Below are 9,646 nucleotides of genomic sequence, written 5' to 3' on the forward strand. Positions count from 1 at the left end.
CATCTAAAATATGGACAAGTTCAACTCAGATATTTTTCTCCACTAAATCCATGTTATTTCTTCTTCCCAGTTTGTCACTTTTATATCTTGGCGTCATAGGAATGCAAACATTTTTGTATTCCCTCAAGTTGCACAGAATCTGGCTGAGTAAAGCAGAAGCTATACAGTTCAAAATGACAAACTCCTGCTTTCCAAGATGAATAGTATGAAACCTCTGCAGGAACACAAGCATTCATTTCTCTGAGATTTATCGTAAGCTGTCAGAAATAGTATCTCACACGCAAACAAAACTTTCACTTACTCCAAGTCTTCACATAAATGACTGCTATCAAGATCTAGTAGAAGTTTTCTTGCCATTGTGAATGGACAAAAAGTGTATTTCAGAGATCCTAGAATTTTTAGAATAATTAGGTAAATCATGCAACAAAAAAGAAAAAAAGAAAAATGAAGGCTCTGTCCTGTGAAAGGCAGGTGGGTATCTGGAAGTTATTCTGCTTCAGAGCAAACAGAAACTGCTTTCAGATTGTACCTCTGCTCCCATGTGCAAAATGACATCAAACATTCCTCAGCCTCAGGACCCCAAAACAACCTTTCCATGTACCTCCTAGAAACTGGTCATTTACCTAGGACTGATTCAAGTCACCAAGATCATTCAGATACAGAATGAAATCTGTATCTCCTACATGCCTATGAATCCCAAGATATTGGCTATTTCAGCAAGTAGTTTCTCAATCAAGCCTGTTAGAGGCTAGGTAGGATTTTCTATAAAGGGGAAAAAATGTAATTTAATGATTAGTAAACTCATTTTGAAACATGAAGAGATGCCTAATTAGATTGTAGATGGCAATTACATTTGTAGGCATTACATAATTAATCACTTGATGTAGCTGTTCTTTCAGACAAATGTTCCTAAAAACATTCCTGAGAACATACAGATATAACTGCTTCAGTTAAACATGTACAATCTGCACACCACCATGAGGTTTCTTCGGATAGCTAAAATTACAGACATTGTAAAGCATTCTTTATTCTGAGGCAGTTCACTCTGATGGCTACACTATGAAGCACCTGGGAAGATAAAACCTTGCAACAGAACCAGGTGTATGGGCCTCCCTTACCTTTCCCTGCAGATGTCTGATGGAAAGAAGCAGTTCCTGGAGTGGGAGCAGCTGTCAGCTACTTGGAGAAGATCATCTTGAAACACTCTGACAGACCAGAGAAGCCAGCCTCCAACATTCCTTTGTACTAATTAGTTTTTCTCCACATTCAGTTTTCTTAGAACAATGCAGTGGGAGGAAGAGGCCAGAGCAATTTCATACAGCTGAGGTCCTATTTTACACTTCATTGCATTGCAACACAGCTTAATGTACTGGCACCAAGCCACAGTCAATATCCAAATTAAAGCAGCTTTCTCTGCAAGACAGAAGACTTTTATGCAGACTCATTTCCTTCAGTTCAACTTGTACAGAAATATTGAGACTCAGGATGGATGTGGAAACATTAATACTTCAGTACAAATTCTGAATAGAAGATCTTGCATACGTGTTTTCTCATGCTGTCTTCCTAGAAATTATGTTGAACCATGGGGAGTGTTCTAAGAACATCAATACATGACCAGAAGGCACACTGGGTTCAGAGCTTTCTTAGAAAGCCTACAAACACCAGATTTTATAAAGACTTACAAAAAATAACACATCAAGAACGGTGCTAGTATCACTAAGACAAGAGAGAGTTCTACAAAGGCAAAAACCCAAGGTAGACTACTGAAGAGCCTCAGGACAGGATCTACCTGCCTTGTAGATCCTGTCCTGAACTTAACAAAGGGTCTAAAACTAGATGCTTTATTAATTTGTAACGGTTCAAGGTGAGATGCAGTTTTCAAACTAAAGCAGACTTTCCCTAAGGATGGAAGAGTCCATTACTCATTACAGGACAACTACATAAGAACTCAGTTAATTCCACTCTTTGAATGAGGGTTATGAATTCAGCCCATTATGAATGAAGAGGTTTAAAATGGTGGAAATTAGCCCGTACTGTTCATCATTAGATGCTCCTTTACTGAACAGCAGTCACCACTTCACCTGCACACTCACCACTTGTCTCCTGCTCTGTATATGTTATTACATATTTGAAGGCTTTTAATTTGACTTTGACATTTCAACCTACATGTGTTGAAAATTGTAAGAATAAACTGTTTTCTTTAAGTGATTTGTGGTGCTTTTTTTCCATCTGAGAAAACTGCAGTATAGATCAACTTCTGATCTCTTTCATGACTAACAGCTTGCATTTTATTATGTGCAAGAGATACACTGCATGGACCAGTATTTTCCAGAGCAACTAGGCAGTCCACAGGTAATGCTAGAGCAAGATCTGTTCAAGCAAAAGATATATTGAAGTTCTCACTGCCCAGAAACATAGGTAGGCTGGAGAAGGGTATTTAATAAAGCACTAACACAATGTAGATGCAGATCTTGGAGAGCAATGCTGTTCTTAGTGGAGACAGTAGGTCCTTACAGAGTGCCTTGACTCAGTGCTTTGTAGGACATGCACCTCTGATTCTTCCTTTTCTGTTTTCTGTAGTTCCTAACAAAACTGGAAATTAACCTCTTCAAAAAAACTGCTACAGAAAACATTAAAAATGGGAACTTCATTATCTAGTTCATAAAATGCTGCCGAAAATGTAATCCTTCAAGGCAACTTGAATCAAATGTGCAAAAGCTGCAGGGGGCACTTAGCACCCTATGATCTGAATTAACCCCCTCCCATCAGCTGAGAGACACAGAAAAAGGCCCTAGGCAGAGGTTACACAAATATGTTCCTACACAAAAAAAGGACTTATGTATGCAAGATCCATGATTTGGAAGATAAGAACAAGATATTACCATATATAATTATCACTTGCATGGTGAAGTGCCTATTTGTTTAGGCAGTCATCACATGCACGGAAATAATTTGCTTACATGCAGCTGAAATACTGTAATTTCTGCTCTTATTTGTGGAGCATTTCAGTTATTTATTTGCTTAAATTTCTGTAAGGAATCTTAAATAAACGTTCATTATTTTGTAAGAAGTGGAAGATTAAAATATCAATTTTCTTTTGAATGATGATTGCCCTTAAGACATTGAATTTTCTTTTTTTTTGCTTATAATTTCTAACATGCCTTAGTTGCCACATGTCAGAAAACATCAAACAAGATGACAAAAATCCACTATCCTGACACCTGCAGTGCATAACTGAAGAGCTGAATGAGCAAGACTTTATTATTAACTTACCAGTCAAGAAACAACTTCTCTAGGATGTGACTGAAACACTATATAGGATCTTGGACTACAGCTATTTAACGTGTTCTGTGGAGTTTACAAATTCAGTAGTGCTCCAGTATACGCAAACCACTTCAGTTAGTCTTTAAAGTTGGCATCTCACCTCTTTCGTTGTTTCACAGGGCAGCTAAGAAGAAAGCAGCTGTTCAAAATCAAGAGTTGAACCAGTAAAGCAAGGTGGGACTTAGCCACTAGCAGAGTGACATTGGATATTCTTCTAGTTGCTGATGAGGACAAAGCTCCCACCCACAAGAGAGTCCACTGCATTTCTATAAGGCTCACAGCTCATTCTACTCTTGGTTTCATGAGTATGTGAATTGGTGTGTATTTATGTATATAGCAGCTACAGGAAAAGACTGCTCTTTTTAAATGGCCTTGCTTACCTTGCTAACATCCACACAAAGCAACTGTAGAATTAGAAAGAGACACTTTAATGACCTTCATGGGCAGTGAACACATACAGTTACAGAATTTGGCAAACAAACCGAGCACTGCTTTTGTACACATAGGTCTGCAGTATAGATCCTCTTTTTGAGCTATTTCTTTTGCTGCATGACTGCACTGATCTTCCCCCTATTGCTCGTCCCCTTTTCCTCTTTTGGTTGATTTACTAGACTTGGAGGTTTTTAAACCTTTTTTAAAGGATTAATCAAGTTTTGTGACTACCAAGGCCTCTTCAAGTCCCCATCCTTCGCAGCCACAATAAAACACATTTACATACAGTTAATGTTTACCAAAAAAAAAAAAAAAAGTAATTTCCCTATAAAATGGTGTTTGGTGACTCAAAATTAATGATCTTGTACACTTTCACTGGGTCTGGCTTGCCAAAATGCTGAGCACCTTACTCTTTCAGTTATGCTTTGGTGCTTTGCTTTAAAAGAAACCAACAAACCAAGCCACAAAACCAGCCCAGGTGTTTGTACTCTAAACAGACACCAACAGGTTTGTCAGCCAGCAGAGAATCTCAAGGGTGCTTTAACTTGACGTTATTGGGTTTTCCTCAATTGGCAGTAAAGCTGATGACTTTCTGGCATCTGAAATAAAGACTTGGGCAATTGTTTTCAAAGCTCATTAAAACAGACAGCCACAAAGGACTGTTTCCCAGAGACACTCCAATTGCTCATCTGGTACAGTATAGAGGAAACTATTAATCTCAGTAGCTTTTTTACACTGCTGACCACGGTGTGATCAGGAACTCTGCAAATAATCAGTTTTAACTGACTTTCAAAAGTACATTTTGACATTTGAACTACTCCATTGCTTGAATGTCTCTCTTTTTTTACCTCACAGGTGCCAGCATCAACCTGAGAGTTCTCTCTGGGAAAGTGCAGCTCAGATGAAACAGCTGCTGAGAGCTCAATCAATTCAATGCTTTTGGTAGAGGATTACATGTATTACAGAATAGTAAGCACAATGAAAAGTATTTTCTTCGTGTAGGGTTTTGAACAAAGCACATTCAGAAAGCTAGAAAACCCAGATGATGACTTACAGCAATCCATGCTTTGGAATAGAAAGGTAGGAAAAAACAGATTACATCACAACCTGTATGGGTAAGCAAGCAAAACGTTATCTGCCCAGGTAGGGGGTTATCTCCACTTGAGGTAATATATAAAGACTAGGTAAGTACAAACCTATGAAGCTCTGCTCTCACATGAGCCTGTGGGAAGTCTTGAATTTGGTTTTGTAGTTTGTTTTCTGATCTGTCCAACTTACGCTCAGAAGAAACCCACTACCTTCCAAGCCTGAAAAGCATGCCTCCTGGCAGCAAACTGTTACTTCCTCATTCTTTTGAGCTGGTACTGCATCTGAAAGAAGCACTCCCGTCTGTTGCTGAGCAATCATTTCTGGCCCAGCCCAAGTTCTCAGTGTGAGACACTTTTAAGCACACTTGCTAAAAGACAATAGCTAAAATCAAAAGGAAGACGTCTTGGAGGCATTTGCCTGCCAGGTTCATTGCACAGACAACTTGAAGGAATGAATTATCATTAAGGAAGCAATGACAGGCTGAGGAAAACATTTCTTTATACCAAGCAGTTTGTATCTGGATAAATATAGCATTGAAATTGATATTTAAATACATTATTATCTATCTGATACTGGCTGGACTGAACTGTAAATTACAGATACAGCTGTGTTAATTGTAAAATCTTCATGGCAAGACTTTTCAATTTTTGCCAGAACACCAAATATTATGAAAATCAGTGCCTTTCGCAGTAGGAAGTCTGAAATTATAATTTCACTTCATGCTTGCTGAGAAGAAATTACAACAGAGGAAACAGCAGAATCTTTCACATTTACACTTGAGATAAGTACTAATAAAGACTGACTATGGAGATGTAAAAAATTGCTTCCTTTTTATGAGTACAGTAGGTTAGTACATATCATTTTTCAGTCAAAAACAATCCAGCTACCAGCTCTGCAAGGCCACTGCCAGACCATATTGTCCAATACTGGTACACAAACCAGCTTTGTACCTACAAAAAAATTATAGTGAGGATGCTAAAACACAGTTAATTTTCAGCAAAATACACAAGTCAGCTGATTCAAATGCATGCTGATTTCAAGTAGCGTGATTTGAATGCTAGCATCTGTATATTTCCTCTTGATTTAAAAATATCATCTGTTTTGTTATAATCTCTATAGCAAAAAAAGGCACATCATCCCTCACATGTGGAACATGCTCTGAAATCTGAAAAAAAAAAATAAAAAAATCTCAATTTATTCCTAATTTAAAGTATTTTTATAGTGGAAAATGTATCCATCAAGCTGATGGATACATTTGCAGAAAATATTTGATTCCAGTAAAATAACAAAAGCATTGAAGAAAAGGTTTTGAGGCCATCAAACATACCATTTTTGACATTTCCAAACCCCCAAATTCAGCTCTTTGCTGTTTCAAACAGTTCTTTGTTTATAAGTCAGACTATAATTACAATTTACTTAGAAACAAGGTAGAAAGGTCAAGCATTGCATAAAGTAACAGTTGTTTGATCCCAACTCTTTTTTTTTTTCCTGCCTCTTAGTTCTGGAAAGCCTTATGGATCTCTGCCCCCTAAATGAGAAAAGGGAGGAAAAAAAAATGTCCCTCTTAATGACAAACTCTGTCCTGCTTCCTTAAATGTCACTGTGGGAACGCTTACCCTACACTAGGTTGTACTCAAGGCCAGGCTAGATGGAGTTTTCAGCAACCTCATTTAGCGGAAGGTTTCCCTACCCCTAGCAGTGGGGCTGGAACTAGATGATCTTTAAGGTCCCTTCTAATTCAAACCACTCTGTGATTCTATGACTCAAAGACAGTTTAAGCACTATATTATGCCCAGAGCAGTGGGTTTGCTTCCCTAATCCATTCCCTTCTCCACCCAGACTCCTAGTCAAAACAGGCTTCTACCACAACCACTGGACTTCCCCTAGCTTCAAGTTACCTTTGATTTGGCTTCTTTTGCCTTGCCACATTAGCAAACACATATAATTGCTCCCTATGCCTTTTCTAGCCCATGGTTACCTGGCAGTATAAGGGCAAAGTAGGTGTTGAAGGAGAAGACAATAGAGGTCAGTAAAAAACCTGCAGTTTACTGAATCAAAGACCCCATTTATTGCTCTGTCTTGAGTAATGATAGAGGAAATCACTTTCCCCTTGAGTTCTTTCCAGAATAATTCATCAGCTTCTTGCTCTGCTAATGGGCTTAGAGCTGAATCAGCCATGGTCCCCCTGCTGATCTTGAAGATTACTCATACCTTTTGAGATCAGAAACAGAAGCTTCTTATGTATCACTAACTTTCCCTTAACATATGAAGCAATTAACAGTCACCTAATTGGGCCCCAAACCACCGTGGATTCACAGCTATTGCTAATCAGAACAAATGAAACCAGATCTCTTCAAGGGAAATACTGAAAGCATGCCTGCAGCCACATATGCTTCTGTGCACTTCAGATTTCATGGGTGTATATTTCTAATCTGTTTTATTTTTATTAATACCTAGTCAAGAATATTAAAGGAGGGTTCTCAGATAATTGATAAAAAAGGCCCACAACCAAAATAGAGGAAGACTTTGCGAAAAGCCAGGTAAACAGAATACCCTGCATTAAGCCTTATTAGCAAGCTTTCAGTTGAAGTGCTCGCCCTATATTCAGTATTCACCATTACTGTTTTTACTGAAAGCTTAAGATATGAAGGCACACACAATTAATATCTACCAGTTTAATTAAAAAGACACCACCCATGATGCTCAAGCAATCCAGGAAAAAATGGGTCTGTCTCGAGGATCCTCTTTCTTCCTTAATCACAGATAAATCAGCTTATTTGATAAAATATAGGACCTAGTGTTTCTGGATTTGATTCTTTTTTTGCCCTGTGACATTTGAAATGGGCCTGAACAAGTAATTTGAACATTATGTGCCTTAGCTTACTGCATCCATAGAACACATATTAGGAACTGCCAATAATATTCCACCAATGCACTACTTGGACATACACTGTAGACGTTAATCATTAAGCTGTATCACACAAAGCCATAAACCAACCCTTTGGTTCAAGCTGTAACAGAACTTCATGAGCACTAAAAATAAGGGTCCAGATTTTGTATGCTTTTTGTTTGCAATGATCTCTAGAGCCAAGCCTGACAACAGCTAGTATTCAGCTGAATCTAGCCCAAACTGCAAGTTAAAAATTTTGTCAAGAGCTCATTGTCCTATACTGTTTTTCGCTAGGACAGAGTGAAGCAGTACTCCCAGGCGCTGGGGTGGGAGAAAGGGGAAAAAAGAGGGAAAAAAAAGAAGGAAAAAAAAAAAGGCTGTGTACAGCTTTCCCCTCATTCCTGAAAACCCCCACCTACAACCAACTGCATCAGTCCCAGATACTAGGAAATGGTCTGGAGACTAACCACTTAGCTTAACACATATTCCTGTTGCAAAAGAAATGTAATCATAGCACAGTCACTAGATAATTACAACGTAGATACCTATGATGCACAGCTGCTCAGAGCTGTTGAGGAAGCCAAACAGAAGTTTGGCAACACGGCAAGCTTTGTACTTCCAGTATTACACAAAATTGCTTCTTGCTAGTGCTTCCTCAAGCCTTGTACCTTTCCCCTGCAGAGCTACTAGTCTAAGTAAATGAAGAACCCTGTGGTTCTTTACATCTATTTAATTTACTTGCTGTTAGCTCATAATGACTTGCTAACAGCCCCCACCTTGGAAGTGATTAGCACATTGATTAGAAAGTAAATTAGCTCAGTAATCATAAACATGGACCATAATACTCCAAGGAAAAGCTCAGGCTATTTTATACATTCATAAAGCGTACATACAGAAAAAAAAATCCAAACTCCCAAAGGTAGAATATATTTTAATGTTTTCTCATTTGAACTACATGAAAAAACATTTTTTCCTTTAAAGACAAAAATAAGCTCTTATTCCTATCTGGCATTTCTACAACATTTTTGATCTACAGGAGGATGTTTCTATAATGGTATCATCCACTTAGAATCAGTCATCTGACAGAAAACAAAAGCACTACCTCTAAAAGGTTTTCCAGCACCTTTTCTTCTCTGTTACTGAAACTTACAGACATCTGTTCTGAAAAATGAAGATTACCTCTATGGTAACCTAAACAGCAGACATACAGCTACTGTAAACAGCCATGAAGAATGATTCTTAGTACCTATTTTCCCCTGTTTTTTCTTCACAAATGTCATACCTTCGGAACTTCTCTTACCCAGAGATACAAACATTTATCAGAGGAAAAAAGAACAACAGAGTCAGACTTGACTTAAAATTTATTATCTGCCAACAGATTTTTGGAGAGTGTTCAAGATTATAATATAGAAAGCTGTCATATCTGAAATAAATTACTTGGTTAGAAGAAAGAGGAAAGAACTGGAAAAAGGGCAGATTCAGCTGAATTAGTGAAACATTAGTCTCCTTCAGTGTCTGACAGAAATACGTATTAATTTTGTGAAGCATAGTATTTCTGACTTTGTGAGAAGATCAATTGTCCTTGATTCTGATTAGATTTTTTTTTTGTCATTAAAACTTTGGGATAGCTTATGTGCATACTTCATCGCTTCTATTTACAAAAAAAAAAGAGCTCTCAAGCCCTTAGATATTCAAGACAGGAAGCTCAATTTTTTTATTGGAGTGAGTTATTGGTATATGCCCCAAACTGGAATGAGGTCTGCATATGAGTATGTCTGTATATATATATGAGAGGACTTCTACATCCAGGGGACTTCTTCATTGTGGCTATGATTTCACCCTTCTAGCAATTCGTTTATTCATTGCTGAAATCCACTACCTCCAGAATGATCGCTCCAGATGTTTTATTTA

Source organism: Psittacula echo (genome assembly GCF_963264785.1).
Source record: "Psittacula echo genome assembly, chromosome: 2".
In the NCBI taxonomy this organism is placed as follows: Eukaryota; Metazoa; Chordata; class Aves; order Psittaciformes; family Psittacidae; genus Psittacula; species Psittacula echo.